Source organism: Salmo trutta, chromosome 5 (assembly GCF_901001165.1).
Source record: "Salmo trutta chromosome 5, fSalTru1.1, whole genome shotgun sequence".
Classification (NCBI taxonomy): Eukaryota; Metazoa; Chordata; class Actinopteri; order Salmoniformes; family Salmonidae; genus Salmo; species Salmo trutta.
Window position 1 is genome coordinate 21,957,084 of NC_042961.1, and position 21,393 is coordinate 21,978,476.

At 41.1% G+C, this 21,393-nt stretch overlaps 1 protein-coding gene across 7 annotated transcripts in view; it reads left to right on the top strand.

Annotated features, from left to right (window-relative positions):
• LOC115193869 (inactive ubiquitin carboxyl-terminal hydrolase 54) overlaps positions 1-21,393 on the top strand; it is a 109,953-nt gene that overhangs the window by 4,537 nt on the left and 84,023 nt on the right. For 5 of the 7 annotated variants that reach the window (XM_029752972.1, XM_029752975.1, XM_029752977.1 and 2 more), the window contains exon 2: positions 20,673-20,774. The exons of the other annotated variants lie outside the window; for them this stretch is intronic. The gene's annotated coding sequence lies outside the window, so the exon portion shown is untranslated. The remainder of the gene's footprint in view (positions 1-20,672; positions 20,775-21,393) is intronic. 7 annotated transcript variants of the gene reach the window in all.

Sequence of the window (21,393 nt, forward strand, 5' to 3'; positions counted from 1 at the left end):
CGGCTAAATTGTTAGCCGCATCTACTCCGTAACTCGGCAAGCGTTGTTGATTTAGATATAGCTAATGCATTCTATATGGTACTTGGTGTTATGAACACATACTAATCAAGGTACGCGGATAGGCATGGAAATAGTTTCTCTTGTCTTGTCAACCCGCCTCTCCGTCTGTCAGACTCAGTTGCGGACATAGCTCCTATACCCTCAACAAAAATGATATGGTGCATTTGTAGAGATGTCATCCTGTTTTATCTTAAACATTTCAACAACAAAAATGCATGTCGCCCTCACGCGTGCCAGATGTATAATTTTTTAATCCTTGTTTGATTCCATCATTGATCCTAATGGATGAATTGATGCATGACATTTCACACGCACAATAATGCAGAACAGTGTAGTAATGCTGTGTTATGATGTGTTACAGTGTAGTAATGCTGTGTTACTTGAGAAAGTTGAGCGGTTTTTACACAGTGGAATAGTTTTGCTATATAAAGTTGCTTTTATGATGGAAGGCGAAGAACAGAGAAATTAGACAGTTGACAATATGATGGATTTAAAAAATATAATTTGCAGACAGGTGAATATAGATCTAGATATAGAGATAGAATAACCTAAACTTGTGTGCCTATGATGTCCTGTGGGTGCGGAAAATAGACACTTGGGGGATAATATGCCCTTGTCTAGGCTACTCTTCACTTCCCCTTAACAAGGCTCTGTCATCGGGAAAAGTGCATACAATTACATGCAGCTTTTCTGTCATCTCATCCATTTTCAAAACATACAGTATTTTGCCCAAGTGGCATGTTATTGAATTGACTGTGGGAGATGCTGCATCTGTGATGTGGGTGTGAAAATTCACCCCAGTAGCATATGGTTCCCCAGCACCCAAACTGATGTGTGAGTGTAGTACTTTTATAAATCAACCATTGGATTTTCTATATTATTTAGCACAGTCAGTGTTTTCTTACATAACATGATTGTAAATCTATTTTAAGCCCCCACCGTGCAAGTCTGCTTTGTTTTCTGCTGATGAAGAGAAAATGACAGGATTTTATCGTTTTGTCTATGATAGGTGGGAACGTACAGTTGAAGTCGGAAGTTTACCTTAGCCAAATACATTTAAACTCAGTTTTTCACAATTCCTAACATTTAATCCTAGTAAAAATTCCCTGTCTTAGGTCAGTTAGGATCACCACTTTATTTTTTAGAATGTGAAATGTCAGAATAATAGTAAAGAGAATGATTTATTTCAGCTTTTATTTATTTCATCACATTCCCAGTGGCTCAGAAGTTTACATACACTCAGTTAGTATTTGGTAACATTGCCTTTAAATTGTTTAACTTGGGTCAAACGTGTCGGGTAGCCTTCCACAAGCTTCCCACAATAAGTTGGGTGAATTTTGGGCCATTCCTCCTGACAGAGTGTCACGTCCTGACCATAGTAAGATGTGATTTTCTATGGTAGAGTAGGTCAGGGCATGACAGGGGGTGTTTTGTGTTTTTCTATGTTTTCTATGTTTTAGTTCTAGTTGTTCTATTTCTATGTTTTTTGGGGGGGGTTGATCTCCAATTGGAAGAAGCTGGTCCTCGTTGCCTCTAATTGGAGATCATAATTAAGTAGGGGTTTTTTCACTTGTGTTTGTGGGCAGTTGCATTCTGTTTAGTCACTGTACCTGACAAAACTGTAAGTCGATCGTTTCCATTTGTTATTAGTGTTTTGAGTTAATAAATATCATCATGAGCACTCAACACGCTGCTTTTTGGTCCCCTCTATACGAAGCCCGTTACACAGAGCTGGTGTAACTGAGTCAGGTTTGTAGGCCTCCTTGCTTGCACAGACTTTTTTAGTTCTGCCCACACATTTTCTATAGGATTGAGGTCAGGGCTTTGTGATGGCCACTCCAATACCTTGACTTTGTTGTCCTTAAGCCATTTTGCCACAACTTTGGAAGTATGCTTTGGGTCATTGTCCATTTGCGACCAAGCTTTAACTTCCTGACTGATGTCTTGAGATGTTGCTTCAATATATCCACATAATTTTCCATCCTCATGATGCCATCTATTTTGTGAAGGGCACCAGTCCCTCCTGCAGAAAAGCACCCCCACAACATGATGCTGCCAGCCCCGTGCTTCACGATTGGGATGGTGTTCTTCAGCTTGCAAGCATTCCTCTTTTTCCTCCAAACATAACGATGGTCATTATGCCCAATCAGTTCTATTTTTTTGTTTCATCAGACCAGAGGACATTTCTACAAAAAGTACGATCTTTGTCCCCATGTGCAGTTCCAAACCATAGTTTGGCTTTTTTTATGGCGGTTTTGGGACAGTGGCTTCCTCCTTGCTGAGCGGCCTTTCAGGTTATGTCGATAAAGGACTCGTTTTACTGTGGTTATAGATACTTTTGTACCTGTTTCCTCCAGCATCTTCACAAGGTCCTTTGCTGTTTTTCTGGGATTGATTTGCACCTTTCGCACCAAAATACGTTCATCTCTAGGAGACAGAACGCGTCTCCTTCCTGAGCGGTATGATGGCTGCGTGGTCCCATGGTGTTTATACTTGTGTACTATTGTTTGTACTGATGAACGTGGTACCTTCAGGGGTTTGGAAATTGCTCCCAAGGATGAACCAGACTTGTGGAGGTCTACAATTTTTTTCTGAGGTCTTGGCTGATTTATTTTGATTTTCCCATGATGTCAAGCAAAGAGGCACAGAGTTTGAAGGTAGGCCTTGAAATACATCCACAGGTACATCTCCAATTGACTCAAATTATGTCAATTAGCCTATCAGAAGCTTCTAAAGCCATTACATCATTTTCTGGAATTTTCCAAGCTGTTTAAAGGCACAGTCAACTTAGTGTATGTAAACTTCTGACCCACTGGAATTGTGATACAGAGAATTATAAGTGAAATAATCTGTCTGTAAACAATTGTTGGGAAAATGACTTGTGTTATGCACAAAGTAGATGTCCTAACCGACTTGCCAAAACCATAGTTTTTCAACAAGAAATTTGTGGAGTGGTTGAAAAACAAGTTTTAATGACTCCAACCTAAGTGTATGTAACTTCCGACTTCAACTGTATATAAACAGTCTGGAGAGGGATCTAAGGGTTATACTGTAGCTAGGCTAATTGGTTATGAATTGCTGATCTGTTACAACTCGAGATCTGCAGAAGTTAGAAAAACACAGAGAGGCTTAGGCTAGAGAGGGAGAGAGAGCTATTCTATTGTCCTTTCAAAATGTAAAATGCCAGACAGTTTTTTTCCCTTCTTTTGCCCTAAGTGCTTTTCCCAAGTGAACGTGACTAAATCGTGCAGACATGCGTATCTTCTCAACACTCCTCGCATTGCATAAACTAGTAAACAATAACACAAGCTCTGTGAAGTATGGAGAGAGAGGGGGTGATTAGATTAGTGCATGCTTTGATATCTCTGACCAGCCCCCTCGGCCTCTTTCTCTCTTTCTTAGCCTCTTCTCTCTCTCTCTCTCTCTCTCTCTCTCTCTCTCTCTCTCTCTCGCCTCTCTCTCATAGATTAGCTGTGCAAAGTAAATGTGAGTCCTGGCCTGCATGCTAAATTAGGCCATGGATTGTTATGTAAAATTTGGAGATGAATAACTTAACATACGGACAGAGTGTTCCCATGCATTCTTTTAGAGAAAGGGTCTGTGGACTGTTTTGGTAGGCGGTGTACCGTGCTTGAAAGTTGCAGGTGCAGCTTCCTGATGTTAGTCAGGAAGGGCCTGGATAAAGCCAGTGTGTTATTAGATGTCCGAGGATAAGGCCTACTTTTGGAAAAAGTGCTACTTTCTGAGGAGGAACAAAAACAGATTATTGCTTGAAAGAGCTCCCGAGAAAGTGACTTAGATCACTACTCAGACTTCATGGCTCCTGCGCTCTGGGTGTCTAGATTCAAGCCGTGATGCTTTCCCCTTCTATTAACCTGGGCTTCAGTGACCTCCATTATCAGCCTGGTCCATCCTGGCAGCCAGCGTCCTGTGCAAACTCAGATAAGCAGGAGAGACCACCCCATGTTGTGACGTGCTATCCCCACCTATTTAGAATATAAACAAGCCTGGGAACAGTGGAGCAAAAGTGGCATCTCTGTAAATGTCAGAGGGTGATACAATAGGGGTCCTATGCAAAACAGTACTGCGTCTCTTATCGGAGATTAGAATATAGCCTACTCATCTCCTTTAGTATTGTATCTGTTATATTTCTCCCATTACAGTCCCACCAGTTGGTAAATTGCAATTCTTTGGTCTAACACATCTGAAATATGTGGCCTCCCTTTTCAATTTGTCAGAGAAGTGAGGATGGTTAAAAAAACGGGGGTAAATTCAATCCCTTTCCCAGCAGGAGGCTAGCGAGACTGGGCTGTACATCTCTATAGGTACCGCTGCTCAGTCTACTGATAACCTGCTCCTACTGCGTCAGGCTCCCATTAGGCCCTCTGTGGCGGAGCGAACCAATGCCTGGCATGTCGTCCATGGACCCGGAGCCCAGTTCCCTCCCTCCATCCCTCCCCCTGCACTCTCTGCCCAGGCCTGCTTATTTTCACCCACAGCAGCGGCCGTATGTTTTCTATCAGCTGTAATCTTCAGTGCAGAAATGAAACACGGCTAAGCAGGATTGCCGAGAGGGGACGTGGCAAAAATTAGAGTTGTTGTTAAATAGGAGTTACGCAGACACATCGGGGCTTTAGATGGTAATGGAGAGTGTAATACAGAGGTAGGCTCTAATGCATTGAATCTGTGTGTAAGCAGGCTAGCTGAGGCAGTCTAGACTGGCCATTATGTAATTAGCCAGTCTCAACCTCCTCATCAATTACCGTTTTACTTTCGCATCAAACTCTTTTTGATCTGTTGTCGTGGAGTCAATCCGTTTTCGTTATTCAAGTGTCTCAATTATTAAGAGGTCAGTCCACCTGAGCATAGGAGTCTGACATCATTGTTAAATGGATTCAGAAGAAGCTGGTTCTGCCTTGTCACAGCTGTTTTGTGTATGTGGAGGGAAGGAAAGAAAGAAGGGGTGCATTTAATGTTCGATGATGCGTAGGGAATGGTGGAGGGACACCTTCAGGCACTCAGGCTTGTGTCTCAGGCGTTGGTCTGTTTCCAGTTCACCTAATAATGCCTTCACAGGCTACACCACAGCTCCAGACGGATCTTATCCGTTCTTACTAATACACTTGAATACAGTTGAAGTCGGAAGTTTACGTACACTTAGGTTGGAGTCATTAAAACTTGCTTTTCAACCACTCCACAAATTTCTTGTTAACAAACTATAGTTTTGGCAAGTCGTTTAGGACATCAACTTTGTGCATAACACAAGTAATTTTTCCAACAATTGTTTACAGTCAGATTATTTCACTTATAATTCTCTGTATCACAATTCCAGTGGGTCAGAAGTTTACATACATTAAGTTGACTGTGCCTTTAAACAGCTTGGAAAATTCCAGAAAATGATGTCATGGCTTTAGAAGCTTCTGATAGGCTAATTGACATCATTTGAGTCAATTGGAGGTGTACCTGTGGATGTATTTCAAGGCCTACCTTCAAACTCAGTGCCTCTTTGCTTGACATCATGGGAAAATCTAAAGAAATTAGCCAAGACCTCAGAAAACAATTGTAGACCTCCACAAGTCTGGTTCATTCTTGGGAGCAATTTCCAAACGCCTGAAGGTACCACGCTCATCTGTACAAACAATAGTACACAAGTATAAACACCATGGGACCACGCAGCCGTCATACCACTCAGGAAGGAGATGCGTTCTGTCTCCTAGAGATGAACGTACTTTGGTGGCCGAAAAGTGCAAATCAATCCCAGAACAACAGCAAAGGACCTTGTGAAGATGCTGGAGGAAACAGGTACAAAAGTATCTATAACCACAGTAAAACGAGTCCTATATCAACATAACCTGAAAGGCCGCTGAGCAAGGAAGAAGCCACTGCTCCAAAACCGCCATAAAAAAGCCCGACTATGGTTTGAAACTGCACATGGGGACAAAGATCGTACTTTTTTTTAGAAATGTCCTCTGGTCTGATGAAACAAAAATAGAACTGTTTGGCCATAATGACCATCGTTATGTTTGGAGGAAAAAGGGGGAGGCTTGCAAGCCGAAGAACACCATCCCAACCGTGAAGCACGGGGCTGGCAGCATCATGTTGTGAGGGTGCTTTTCTGCAGGAGGGACTGGTGCCCTTCACAAAATAGATGGCTTCATGAGGATGGAAAATGATGTGGATATATTGAAGCAACATCTCAAGACATCAATCAGGAAGTTAAAGCTTGGTCGCAAATGGGTCTTCCAAATGGACAATGACCCAAAGCATATTTCCAAAGTTGTGGCAAAATGGCTTAAGGACAACAAAGGCAAGGTATTCGAGTGGCCATCACAAAACTCTGACCTCAATCCTATAGAAAATGTGTGGGCAGAACTAAAAAAGCGTGTGCGAGCAAGGAGGCCTACAAACCTGACTCAGTTACACCAGCTCTGTCAGGAGGAATGGACCAAAATTCACCCAACTTATTGTGGGAAGCTTGTGGAAGGTTACCCGAAACATTTGACCCAAGTTAAACAATTTAAAGGCAATGTTACCAAATACTAATTGATTGTATGTAAACTTCTCAGCCACTGGGAATGTGATGAAAGAAATAAAAGCTGAAATAAATCATTCTCTCTACTATTATTCTGACATTTCACATTCTTAAATAGAGTGGTGATCCTAACTAACCTAAGACAGGGAATTCTTACTAGGATTAAATGTCAGGAATTGTGAAAAACTGTGTTTAAATGTATTTGGCTAAAGTGTATGTAAACTTCCGACTTCAACTGTATCGACAAATGTCCATGGAGACAAAATGACCCCTAGAGTCAGTAATAGTGGCCCCAACAGTCAACCAGATTGCATTATGTCCCCTGGGATAATGACCACATAATTTACGCATAGCCTTATTTAACGCATGCCAGAGGTGTGAGTGCGTGGAATATGGGTGGTTTATGGCCGCAGTTAGTCAGGCTGGCTCGCATCACTGTTTAATAGGATGCTCTCTTCATTGTTTTGATTGGACCTACAGTTCTCCTTAAGAGGAGATGACTTAAGGTTAACCACACTGCTATTAAACATGTACAAATGTCAGCTGTCCCTGCTGTTCTCTCAGCGCTAGAACAGGCAGAATGAATGTCGGCTGCAGCACAACAAATAACAGGCTGAGACTCTTAACAAAATGACAGTGCAGTCTGAACCGCAATATTTTCTGTCATTGAATCGTGCGTTCATTCATTGAAGCTGACATAACACATTGTATCTGACATGAAGGATGATTATTATGGTATGGTTAGAAGATACTTTTTTTTTGAAGTGTCACTCCACAATGATACATTAATTAACAATACAAAATACATATATTTTTAAACCACATTGTGGACCACTTAGATAGTGTGAAGCTTGGGAGGAGGACTATGTCCGCTATGTTAACAACAACAACACAATAGAAGTTGTGAGGGTCAGGCGACATCTTGTTCCAAAGTTCTTTAAAACTTCATGACACATCTGTCCCATGTTCTCTCTCTTTCCATCTTTCTCAAAGCTTTCAGGCAGTATTGGTGAAACGTTGCGCTCTACCATAGGTTATAGAAAGGCTCACAAGTACTTGCCAAGTTGGGTAGCCTAACCCTGCAGATTTGCTCATTAATACAGGGGATTTTTGTGTGAAAGAACCCATGAGCACCAACGTAAAGCGCAAAGGAGCATATGAAATTGTGTGTCAAATGAAAGTATATATTTATTTTTGAGAAATGAAGGCATACATTTTTCAACCATTTTCTATTCTTAATATTAGGAATAAGCAAAGACTTTGATTTCTGGTTAAACAGTTGGAAAGGGGTGACATCACCAGGTGGTAAATTAGTTTATAGGCCAGTAAGAAAGAGAGTTCCAAACCTCTCTGCCAATAACAGGTAGTTTTCAGTTTTCCCCTCCCCACCCAGACAGTCCTAGCAAAATTCTTGCTTGGGAAATTGCTCTTTGCTAAGAAACTATGTTTGTTTTTAGTTTTTTTACTATTTTTATTGAAAACAATCACAGTAATGTACTTAATTGTCAACCAGAAATTATTTGATATTGAGCTGAAAAAGTTGCATTGGCCCTTTAAGATATTTTCTAATTTCTCTCCCTCATGAGGAGAGGATAATAGAAGTTTGTAGAAGGGTCGTTCCATGTAATTTCAGCAACTCACCATCTCAGCTTGTTCTGAAATCATTTATTTAGTTTGAAATAGATAAGATTAGCATTCATGCAACATTATTTTGTTAACACATAGTTTGATATATGACAAACTCACCTAATTGATTGCACCCAAATTGGCCATTTTAATTTATAGGATTCATATAATATTCAATAAATACAGTGAGGGAAAAAAGGATTTGATCACCTGCTGATTTTGTACATTTGCCCACTGACAACGAAATGATCAGTCTATAATTTTAATGGTAGGTTTATTTGAACAATGAGAGACAGAATAACAACAAAAAAATCCAGAAAAACGCATGTCAAAAATGTTATAAGTTGATTTGCATTTTAATGAGGGAAATAAGTATTTGACCCCTCTGCAAAACATGACTTAGTACTTGGTGGCAAAACCCTTGTTGGCAATCACAGAGGTCAGATGTTTCTTGTAGTTGGCCACCATGTTTGCACACATCTCAGGAGGGATTTTGTCCCACTCCTCTTTGCAGATCTTCTCCAAGTCATTAAGGTTTTGAGGCTGACGTTTGGCAACTCGAACCTTCAGCTCCCTCCACAGATTTTCTATGGGATTAAGGTCTGGAGACTGGCTAGGCCACTCCAGGACCTTAATGTGCTTCTTCTTGAGCCACTCCTTTGTTGCCTTGGCCGTGTGTTTTGGGTCATTGTCATACTGGAATACCCATCCACGACCCATTTTCAATGCCCTGGCTGAGTGAAGGAGGTTCTCACCCAAGATTTGACGGTACATGGCCCCGTCCATCGTCCCTTTGATGCGGTGAAGTTGTCCTGTCCCCTTAGCAAAAACCCCCAAAGCATAATGTTTCCACCTCCATGTTTGACGGTGGGGATGGTGTTCTTGGGGTCATAGGCAGCATTCCTCCTCCTCCAAACACGGCGAGTTGAGTTGATGCCAAAGTGCTCCATTTTGGTCTCATCTGACCACAACACTTTCACCCAATTGTCCTCTGAATCATTCAGATGTTCATTGGCAAACTTCAGATGGGCATGTATATGTGCTTTCTTGAGCAGGGGGACCTAGCGGGTGCTGCAGGATTTCAGTCCTTCACGGCGTAGTGTGTTACCAATTGTTTTCTTGGTGACTATGGTCCCAGCTGCCTTGAGATCATTGACAAGATCCTCCCGTATAGTTCTTGGCTGATTCCTCACCGTTCTCATGATCATTGCAACTCCACGAGGTGAGATCTTGCATGGAGGCCCAGACCGAGGGAGATTGACAGATCTTTTGTGTTTCTTCCTTTTGCGAATAATCGCACCAACTGTTGTCACCTTCTCACCAAGCTGCTTGGCGATGGTCTTGTAGCCCATTCCAGCCTTGTGTAGGTCTACAATCTTGTTCCTGACATCCTTGGAGAGCTCTTTGGTCTTGGCCATGGTGGAGAGTTTGGAATCTGATTGATTGATTGCTTCTGTGGACAGGTGTTTTTTATACAGGTAACAAGTTGAGATTAGGAGCACTCCCTTTAAGAGTGTGCTCCTAATCTCAGCTTGTTACCTGTATAAAAGACACCTGGGAGCCAGAAATCTTTCTGATTGAGAGGGGGTCAAATACTTATTTCCCTCATTAAAATGCAATTCAATTTATAACATTTTTGACATGCGTTTTTCTGGATTTTGTTGTTGTTATTCTGTCTCTCACTGTTCAAATAAACCTACCATTAAAATTATAGACTGATCCTTTCTTTGTCAGTGGGCAAACGTACAAAATCAGCAGGGGATCAAATACTTTTTTCCCTCACTGTATAGTACCTAACATCCGATTTAGACCAAACTTGTTTCTAACAATGAGTAAGACATTTGGAATCCCTAGAAATAGTCAAAAGCCACCCACGGACCCCCCACAACCCACTCCAATTCCACTCCATCAACAAGTATACAGTATCAGTTCTCTATACAAGTAGAATGGAGCTGGGGTTTGGAGTATTGTTTCTTCATCCTATGTAACGGCAGGTAGCCTAGTTGCGGCAGGTAGCCTAGTGGTTAGAGTGTTGGGCCCAACGAGGCAGTTAACCAACTGAACAAGGCAGTTGACCCACTGTTCCCCGGTAGGCTGTCATTGTAAATAAGAATTTGTTCTTAACTGACTTGCCCAGTTAAATAAAGGTTAAATAAAAAATAAAAGAAACGAATTGTCAGTGAATTTTGTGATGTTTTTTTCCCCCTGTTCAGAGAAATTTGTCATTGAAGTTGTTAGGTTTATGTCTCATCCTACATCCTAATATTACCAGGTTCTGACCACTAGACGGTGCTGTTCCTGCTGTTAGGTAAAAAAGACCCCCTTCTCAATGTTAAAGGGATAGTTCACCCAAATTACAAAATTCTTACCATGTAAGCAGTTTATGGATAAGGTATGACAGCATTTTGTCTACCTGGCCACTGTTTCAAATGCTAACTTTTTAGCATTTGTGGCACAAATCCAATGGAAGTCAATGGTACCTATATTAGCATTTTCGCGCTTCATATCCAAATCCTCTTTAAGTAACATCATTGAGTTACTCAATTCTTATTTTTAAAAACAGCTCCATCTAGTGGTCACAACCTGGTAATATCAGGATGTAGGATGGGACATAAAGTTAACAAGTTCAATTACAAATTTCTCTGAACAGGGGAAAAAAAACATAACCACATTCACTGAGAATACATTATATAGGAAGAAGAAACAATACTAAGAGCCGCGGCTCCATACTACATGTCAGACATAGAGAACTGATACTATATAGTCGTTGTTGGGTTGGGATTGGCGTGGGCGGTCCACTTTCTTGTGCTTTTTGAGGTGGAACGACCAAGAAGTAACAAGTAAAGATTGAGCTATCAATTAGTTGAAGTGTTTTTACTGATAATATTCCTTTAATGAATTATTAAGTGATTAAAATGCATCATTCTGTTACCAAATCGGTAACAGAATGACATAAAAAATCTGTAACAGAATGTCTGCAATTGAAATAGCTACAATGGGAAGACATAAGTGCATGGCATTGTGACGCTTGGCATTCAGGCCAAAGAGTGCAATCTTGGTTTCATCAGACCAGAAAATCTTGTTTCTCATGGTCTGAGAGTCCTTTAGGGGCCTTTTGGCAAACTCTATGTGGGCTGTCATGTGCCTTTTACTGACGATTTACTTCCGTCTGGCCACTCTACCATAAAGGCCTGATTGGTGGAGTGCTGCGGAGTTGGTTGTCCTTCTGGAAGGTTTTCCCATCTCCACAGAGGACCTCTGGAGCTCTGTCAGAGTGACCATGGGGTTCTTGGTCACCTCCCTGACCAAGGCCATTCTCCCCCGATTGCTCAGTTTGGCCGGGTGGCCAGCTCTAGGAAGAGTCTTGGTGGTTCCAAAATTCTTCCATTTAAGAATGATATAGGCCACTGTGTTCTTTGGGGGCCTTCAATGCTGCAGACATTTTTTGGTACCCTTCCCCAGATCTGTGCCTCAACACAATCCTGTCTCGGAGCTCTACGGACAATTCCTTCGACCTCATGGCTTGGTTTTTGCTCTGACTTACACTGTCAACTGTGGGACCTTATATAGACAGGTGTGTGCCTTTCCAAATAATGTACAATCAATTGAATTTACCACAGGTGGACACCAATCAAGTTGTAGAAACATCTCAATGATGATCAATGGAAACAGGATGCACCTGAGGTCAATTTCGAGTCTCATAGGAAAGGGTCTGAATACTTATGTAAATAAGGTATTTCAGTTAATTTTTAAAGAATTTTGCTAATATTTCTAAAAACCTGTTTTTGTTGTGTCTTTATGGGGTATTATGTGTAGATTGAGTACGATTTTTTTTTTATTATTCAATTTTAGACTAAGTCTGTAACGTAACATAATGTGGAAAAAGTCAAGTGGTCTCAATACTTTCCGAATGCAATGTAGTAACAAACCACAGTTGGGTCACCTGCTACTGTCCTCCCTTCCACTGGCCTACTGTTATGCTCAGCTCGTATGTTTTCTTTCTGTCATCTGGTGGTCAAAGCAAGAGTTTGAAAACAGTCTGGGTAACCTCTCCCTCCCTCACCCTCCCTCTCTCCTGGCTCTTACTGACACCTATCCATGAGTCCCCTTTCTTTTCATTTACTGTAACCAGCATCTTCACTCACTGAGCACCGACCAACACCGGACGTCCATGGACGTTGAAAAGTAGTTGAAATGTGGTCAGCCTGCCTTTGCCTTGATTTCAACATCCAGACTGTCCTTGATTTGGCTCAAACATAGATGTCCATGATTGGTTCTGATCTGTCCGGACCAAGTCTGTAACAATCATTGACGTCTATGTTTCACAAGTTTAGACCGTACAGTACAGCAGAGCACATTAAAGAGGAGTACAATACAGTAAAGTAAAGAAGAGTGCAATATCTGTACTGTAGTAGAGTAGCATAGAACTGTACAGTACAGTAGAGCACACTGTCCATAATGTACTGTACTCTGCTGTACTGAGTTATACTCTACTTTACTGTACTCCACTGTACTCTACTGTGCTGCACTGTGATGTCAAAAGTTATGGAACATAGACGTCTATGATTTGTTCATATTTGGTCCGGTCTGGACAAACCAAATGTGTTCTTGTTTGGGGGAGGAGATCATTAGAATAATAGCCAGTGTGTAGAATAATACCCAAATATGCAAAGGAGGATATTTTATATTTCTACCTAGGGTTGCAAAGTTCTGTTAACCTTCCAAAAATTCCCAGGTTTTCTTGAAGTCCCGGTTGGAATATTCCCAAAATCCGGAAGGAATAAGCAGGAAATCCATTAACCTACAACCAGGATTTCTGGAAAACCTGAACATTTTGGGAAAGTTATCAGGATTTTGCAACCCTATTCTACCTTTTTGTACCTATTCATGATACATCTAACTCAAGGTGTCATATCATAGTTGACACCCCCTTCTTTCTGTTGAAATCTTTGAATCTGTAAAGACCGACGCTGGAGATGAGAAGCAGGTACGGGGAGTGGACATTTTATACGGAACAGACAAACAGAACAACAAAACAGGAACAGCGTCGGCACACGGGTAAACAAGGACATATGGCAATTAATGCTGCAGCAGGGAATAGAGCGGGAAACCAGAGAGATATAGGGGAGGTAATGACAGGGGTGATTGAGTCCAATAAGTGCTGATGCGCGTGAAAGGGGAAAGGCAGGTGTGCGTACTGATGGTGGCAGGAGTGCATAATGCTGGGGGAGAGGGAGAGCGGGAGCAGGCGTGACAGAATCTTAATTCGGAGTAGATATTTAACAGAGTTTTAGGAAAACCTGGTCACATAAAAAAACGGAGAGAAATTTTATCGTCATTCTGTTATCAAACTTTGCATCTGCAATGTTGTTCAAGTAAATGTTTTATTAAAATTTTCAGTTGAAATTATCAAAAGTAGTTTCTTGTCCATAGATTATTATGGTTTGTTTCGCTTTGCAATCGATAGTTTGTTTGGCATACATTTTTAAGTAAAAAAGTGATTATCAGCATCATTCTGTTATCATGGAATTGCCTTACATCCAACACCCCCTTCTTCCCTCCCCCTGTGGTTTTTGGTTTACCGTAAGAGATAAAAATGATTTCATAATAAGATGGGGGGGGTGTTGGTAGAATCATTGCAGAATAAGTTACTTACAGTATACTGTAAGTGCTCCTAAGCTAAGTCTTTACCTAAGGCCAGACAAAATTGATTCACAGTTTAAAACCTCTTGCGCATATCATCCCGTTAGCGGGATCATTTTCCAGCGAAAACTCCTAGCGACATTAGCATAACGAAATTCAATATTTTTTTTTTTCAAATATAGGGCTGTCTCATATCGTTTTATAGATACACCTCTCTTGAATCGACCCTCGTTGTCCGATTTCAAAAAGGTTTTACAGGAAAAGCACAATATTAGATTATGTTAGAGGAGTACTTTGTAAAAATTGCATCATATGAATTTTCCAACCAAGCACATGCATCACATATAACCAAAAAACAGCTAAATGCAGCACTAACCTTTTACAAACTTCATCAGATGACACACCTAGGACATCATGTTACACACAGCATGCAATCTTTTGTTCAATAAAGGTCATATTTCTATATAAAAACAGCATTTTACATCGGCACCTGACGTTGACTAACTATTTTCCCATAAAATGCGTCCCGGGAAACAGTGCTACAATTTTATAAATTACTATTCGAAAACGATTTTTTTTTTTTATATTGTCAATCTAAGATTTATAGATGAATATCTCTTGAAAACACCTGTCATAACAGATTTTAAATTAACTTTACAGGGTAATCACACTTTGAGATCAAAGGGGATGCGATACCCAGAAAATGAGCTCGAAAGCCTAGCTCGGCGCCATCTTTGAACAATTGCAAATCACATCTGATATTGTATAATATCGCCAATAATCCCTCACCTTTAGTTGTCTTCATCAGAAAGCACTTCCCGATATCCCAGGTCCATGACAAATGTATTTTCGGTCGAAAAAGTCCATGCTTTATGTTCCATTAGCTTCCTGTTGTTAGCGCGTCCTAAGGCTGTAATCAAATGTTGATCCGTGGGCGGCAGCTGGCTAACGCAAAATGACTGTTTACTGTCAGTTAGGTTCGTTCAAACATGTCAAACGTTGTATAAAATAATCGTCAGGGCCTGTTTCAACAAGAGAGCCAATCAGATTCGAGTGGGACGATTTCATTGTGTTTCAAAAGGTTTCCAAAGGTGGGGGCAGACACGGCCGCCGACGTCACAATGCTGATGGCCCTACTACAGTGACCAATTGCCACATCGTCTCTTTCACTGAGTTTCGACCGCAGAACCCTCAAAACACTTTGTAAAGACTGGGGACATCTAGTGGAAGCACTGGAAAGTGCTCAATTATCATTTTTTCACGTTGTGAATTATAGGTAAGGCTGTGAAGTCGAGTCCACAATTCAGATTCCCACTTCCTGGTTCAATCGGTCTCGGGGTTTTGACTGCCATACGAGTTCTGTTATACTCACAGACACCATTCAAACAGTTTTAGAAAATTTAGGGTGTTTTCTATCCATATAAAATAAGTATATGCATGTCCTAGCTTCTGACTTTGATTAGTAGGCCGTTGAAAATGGGAACGATTTTTTTTCAAAATGCGCTGTGGCGCCCCCTATCCTAGGGTAACGTCAAGATTAATGGATTTTCCTAACAGAAAAGTGAGGCGAGCGAGCGAAAAAAAAAATACATTAGGAGGATAAGGACATGAACAATAGGCGAAATATTCAATTTCAGACTGATTTTCAGTTTATTATTATGAATACACAAATTCACATTAATGAACATTATTCACATAGAATATTGCATTCTATTATACATCCTATCATATTAATAAAACACGTTTTTAAAAAGTAATGTATTATCAGTTCAATTATCTACTTAATTGTATAGCCTAAGAATGATTGACAATAAATAATTGTATAGCCTAAGAATGATTGACAATAAATAATTGTAATCAAATTAAAATGTTGATGCATAATAATGAGTTCATTACCTGAATGCATCTCTGACAAAATATTCATACAAATATGATTAGGCCTCTCATAGACTAGGCCTTGTAGAAAGAGGGTCAATCAAGCTAGGTCTGCCAAATGAATGTAGCATTGGGAAAAATACATAAATCCAGCCATAGAGTATAACCTATCATCATCAAAATAAATAAAAAATGTCTATAACATGTACAATTAGAAGCATCAATCTATATAGATCAAGCGTGACTAAATTCGAGCCCAGTAACCTTTCTCACCGCATCCTCCTTCGATTGTCTCGCCTGGCTGCCACGAAAAGCCCCCACCTGCTGATCTGCACGAAGTGTGTGCGTGCCACTGGCTATGTACTTTGCTGGACATTTTTGCTGTTCTTGGCGGCGCATCAGCTCTTCAAAGGCATTCCGTTGTGGTGTTATCGGTTGGCCTACTACTACTGGTAGTACCGGTAAAATGTAAGTTATGAATCGCAAATCACCGTACAGCTGACACACTTCGATTTCATCAATCATTTTGACTTCAATTTGGTTGTCCAAAATACTATCAGCTTGCACTGTGTCTTTGCTGATGAATGCCCTGATCTCTGGTCAGTCAATTGGTTAAATCACATTGTTATTTCGTCTATTAATCTCTTCTATTAGATCAGAAAATTATGCAATAACCATCAATTTAACCAACTGTTTGTTTATAATGAGCGACGTCCCACGTTTAACCTGGCTTCAGCCATGACGGCATGAGAGAGAGATGAAACATCTGCACGTCGCCTGCAGGTGCGAGCGTGTGTTTCACTGTCCAATCCGAGGCTCGAACATGATCTGACCGTGTGATATGATGCAGTTTGGTCTCTTGGGCATCAATTTGGGAAAGACTCAAGGGAGAGCGGACAGTCAATTATAAACAAAGAGCTGAATATATTTCCCAAAAAATAACACATCTGATTATATTTGATTTCTTTTTCGGGGTGTGGAGAAAAGTGAGGCGGGGCATCCGTTAAACAGTAATTCAACTTTGGCCAGCCTAACCAATTTTGATTGGATAGAAAAGTTTGCCAGAAACCACCATCAGGAAGTCCACACCCAACACCACCAGTGACGAGTCATCCAACCCCAGCCCGACCGACGGCCATAATCAGAGCATGTTGGGTTGACATCAGTGGTATTAGCCTCTATTTGAACTTTAACCAGTCTTACATAGAATATGTTCACATATCCTTTTTAGACAACAATGAATTGGGATTTCTCTTTTCTTATCTCTTCTGTGCTTATGATGTTGAAGCCGGTGTCTGGTAGTAAAGATAGAGGCTTCATGTAGTTTTGAGGAGCGTCAGGGTCGGTTTGCTCATTTGTTGACCAGTGGATCACTCCCTCCCTTTGGCACCAGTGTATGCCAGGGAGGCATATGGTGAGTGAAAGCTGAGACGAGTTCCAGGTTCCAGCCCACCAGAGTACGTCGGTGGGATCTGATAGAGAGAGAGAGGCTATTCTGAGCACTAAGTGTTGCATCAGAAAACATTTTACAGTAGAATTACATATAATAATGCTCAGTAGATTAGAATATGTCCTAGCTAGCTGGGATCCCTTAGACTCCAGCAATTGTGACTAAATGGATGCATGAGCATTGGTGAATGGTGAATGACTGTCCACAACGTGTGTGGAGGTTGACACATGAGGAAACTGACAGCATCTGTTTACAGCCAGCTAGCCTCATTGTCCTGATGCACCCTTTGTCCCCTAACCCTCCTGATCTTTGCTCCCTATGTATGTAACAGTGACGGATCCTATTCTTAGTCTGTAGTGACATTATGGGTCAGGTCCTCTCCCAATTGGTGGGAAGAGAGGAATCTATATTGTACTCTTTTGTTGATGCGCAGCAGTTTCATTTGTCTTAAGGCCTTGAAAGGAAACAAGTGGGGCATTTTCTCAATTTTGAAATGTGTCCCACACTATAAAACGTTATTCAGAAAGAGAGAACGGGCGAAATACTGTAGGGGGACGTAAGATAGTTTGAGGTAGCCTGCTGTTTGGTGTTGGAAATAATTCGATGGTAGAAGTGGAGCTGTGTTGATTTCACTTCCCCCGTTGGCGACACGCTGAGATGAATCGAATCTCAACGAAAACCACACATAATCCTTAATTGTCCACATTTGCATATTTCAATAATTGATTGTGTTCATCTTGTGTAAGGGAGATTTAGGGAGCTAAAGTTTGGAATTGCCTAGTAGGGTTTTATGATAATGCGATGATAGTTTATTGTGCTTGAGGACCTGCTCTGGCTTATTACAATGTTGGCAGAGAGCAGATTGGTGCTGTACTGGGAATAAACAGCGGAGCACGCTGAGATTGTGTTTTCCCCCCGGATAGACTGTGACTCATTGGGATTAGTTGGGCAGCAGCACTATAGGTGTGCCTGTGAAAACTCCTGAAGGGGAAACAACAACAGTAGCCAAAAATCCCAAATAAGACTAACTTCAGCAGCATGAGCAGAGTGATAAAAGTCTTGGCAGAATATAACATTTGGCACTCTAGTCTTTTATGCCACTGTCTTTTTGTGCTAATGGTTCCACTGCGTCTTATGGTTATCTTTCCAAAGATCCTATTTCTTCCTCAAGACTCTCTATCGCTTCCTTTGCATTGCTTGTGTTTTCTTCTATTTCGTTTTGTGAAGCTCTCCGATTGGCTGCTTTTATCAAGCTTTTAGTAGGCCTGATTGGCTGCTTTTAGTAGGCCTACCTCATTTCCATTTCCCTCCGCATTGCTATTATGGGTGAGCATGGAAACCAGGCTATTTCTGATGACAATAACACTGGCCTACATCTCACTAGGCTAAATATTGAAGCAAACAGTCTATAAATGAATCGGTAGGCCTACTTTTGTATACATTCTTCCGTTATTTAGAGTCTCTGTAGTGTTATTACACTGTTTTTACAATATGTGCTTCAGTGACTGATGTAGCCTAACTTTACCTTACCATTACCTGGTCTCAGGATGTCCCCCTGTTTTACGCTCCAGGATTAGAGGATGAAACAGATTAACAATTATATGATAATTATCATCACCGTCCACTGCTCTGAAACCGTTTGGCCGGTGACAGATAACTGACAAGCCACTTTAGGCTAATGAAAGGATGGTGCGGTGCTGAATAGAGCTTAGCTTTCGAATGAATCCCACGTTCACATGACAAATCAGTCATGACATTGGTCTTTACAGCAGCTATGATACAATTTGGGATGTATGGTAACAATTTACCCATCACAGGTATTTCTGAAACTTTTTATGATCCGTGTGACAGTGTTGGTGACTAGATCAAGTGGAATTTTGTTTGAAACTCATTGATGTCTAGCCTGCAGCAAATGTCTGATCTCCCTTCTGCTAATGGGAAATCATATTGCTATTTGTAGTATTTGAGTGACCGTATCATATCAAATCAAATCAAATTTTATTGGTCACATAGACATGGTTAGCAGATGTTAATGCGAGTGTAGCGAAATGCTTGTGCTTCTAGTTCCGACCGTGCAGTAATATCTAACAAGTAATCTAACAATTTCACAACAACTACCTTATACACACAAGCGTAAAGGAATGAATAAAAATATGTACATATAAATATATGGATGAGCGATGGCCCTGCGGCATAGGCAAGATGCAGTAGATGGTATAGAGTACAGTATATGTGAGATGAGTAATGTAGGGTATGTAAACGTTATATAAAGTGGCATTGTTTAAAGTGACTAGTGATACATTTATTACATCCAATGTTTTATTATTAATGTGGCTAGAGATTTGAGTCGGCGTGTTGGCAGCAGCCACTTGATGTTAATGATGGCTGTTTAACAGTCTGATGGCCTTGAGATAGAAGCTGTTTTTCAGTCTGTCGGTCCCAGCTTTGATGCACCTGTACTGACCTCACCTTCTGGATGGAAGCAGGGTGAACAGGCAGTGGCTCGGGTGGTTGTTGTCCTTGATTATCTTTTTGGCCTTCCTGTGACATCAGGTGGTGTAGGTGTCCTGGAGGGCAGGTAGTTTGCCCCCGGTGATGCGTTGTGCAGACCTCACTATGTGCCTCAACATTGAGTGTTAAAGTTACTTATTGCTACTCAATCCACCCAATCAACAAGTAAGCTTTGAAATATTGATATTTATTAACCACCCGCAGACCAACTAATGGCAGAGACACATCATCAATAACTGTTTTGCTTGCCTATTGCCTTGCCATATATTTGAAGCTCTGATTCAATGAGGCACAATATGTGAGATTCATAAATAGTGAAGTGATTTAGAGTGAGGAGCAAATAGCAAACGGCAATATCACACATGTATTCAATTATTATACAGTGTTTATGTCTTGCAGTCTGTGTCACTGACTATAGGAAGGGGAGACATTTTTCTCAGCTAGACCTCGTCCTTAATTTAACATTACTAAATGCTTACTGTGTATTTGAAAATCGAGAAACACCAAAAGAGCCATGAAACAAACACCCTTCAAAATGTATAAAACCGTGTCCCGTGTGGCTCAGTTGGTAGAACATGGCACTTACAACGCCAGGGTTGTGGATTTGATTCCCACGGAGGACCAGGACAAAAAAATGTATGCACTCACTACTGTAAGTCGCTCTGGATAAGAACGTCTGCTAAATGACTAAAATGTACAAATGTAAAATACATGTTAGAACTGTTCCCAAAGTTCCCTTTATACTGAAGCGCAGCATGAATTCTTCATCTTATATAATGCCTTGTGTATCTCAGCGCTTGTAGAGGTAATGTAAACAGACTCATTGTATGGGGAGCCCTGTCAAGTTCAGTGTGTTTCCTCTTTCCTGGCAGCCTCGCTGAGTGTCTGTCTCTTTAATAGGTGTACGGAGGGGAGGTGGGAGGGGCTTCCTGAGGAAACAGGTATGTGCTGACAGGGATGATGTCATTATTTCAGTGTCACCTGGGAAGACCTACGTTGTAGCGGCTCCACTATCACACCTCACAGCTGGTCGAGAGACCGGAGTGCAGATGCCTCCCAGGCGGCACGTTGATATAAGTAAGTACAGAAAAGAGCTGTCTGTTATTGAAACTGCACTTTTGTCAAGGTAAGGGGTTGTCTTACACCCGGGAAAGCCTGTTTCACAAGTAGCTTAGCTCCTGCGTAGCAGGTGTGACAGGATGGGAGCGAAGCATCACTGAGCAGCAGACATCACAGACTGTATGTTTCTCCGCCAGTAATCCCTTGTGGTGCATGAATAGTGTATTTTTGGGGAAAGCATATTTTAGTCATAAGTATAGATGTGATGACTACAGCTGTCTCCTGAATAAGTAACTGAATGCTAATGTGTGAAGCCACAACCTTATTTAAAAAGATTCTTTGCTAGTTTAATTCAGCAATAATGATCGAGAGGGTGTGGTGTATGGCCAATAAACCACGGCTAAAGGCTGCTCTTACGCACAACCCCCTGAGGTGCCTTATTGCTATTATAAACTGGTTACAAACAGTAACAGTATAAAGTAGAACAGTAAAAATGAATGTGCTGTCATACCTGTGTTATACTTTCAGCCAATCAGCATTCAGGGCTTGAATCACCCAGTTTATAATGTCCTTTATGCCATGTCATTGTTGAATACTCCTTTTTCATTGGCTTGAAGGAGATTCTAGAGCGTGCATT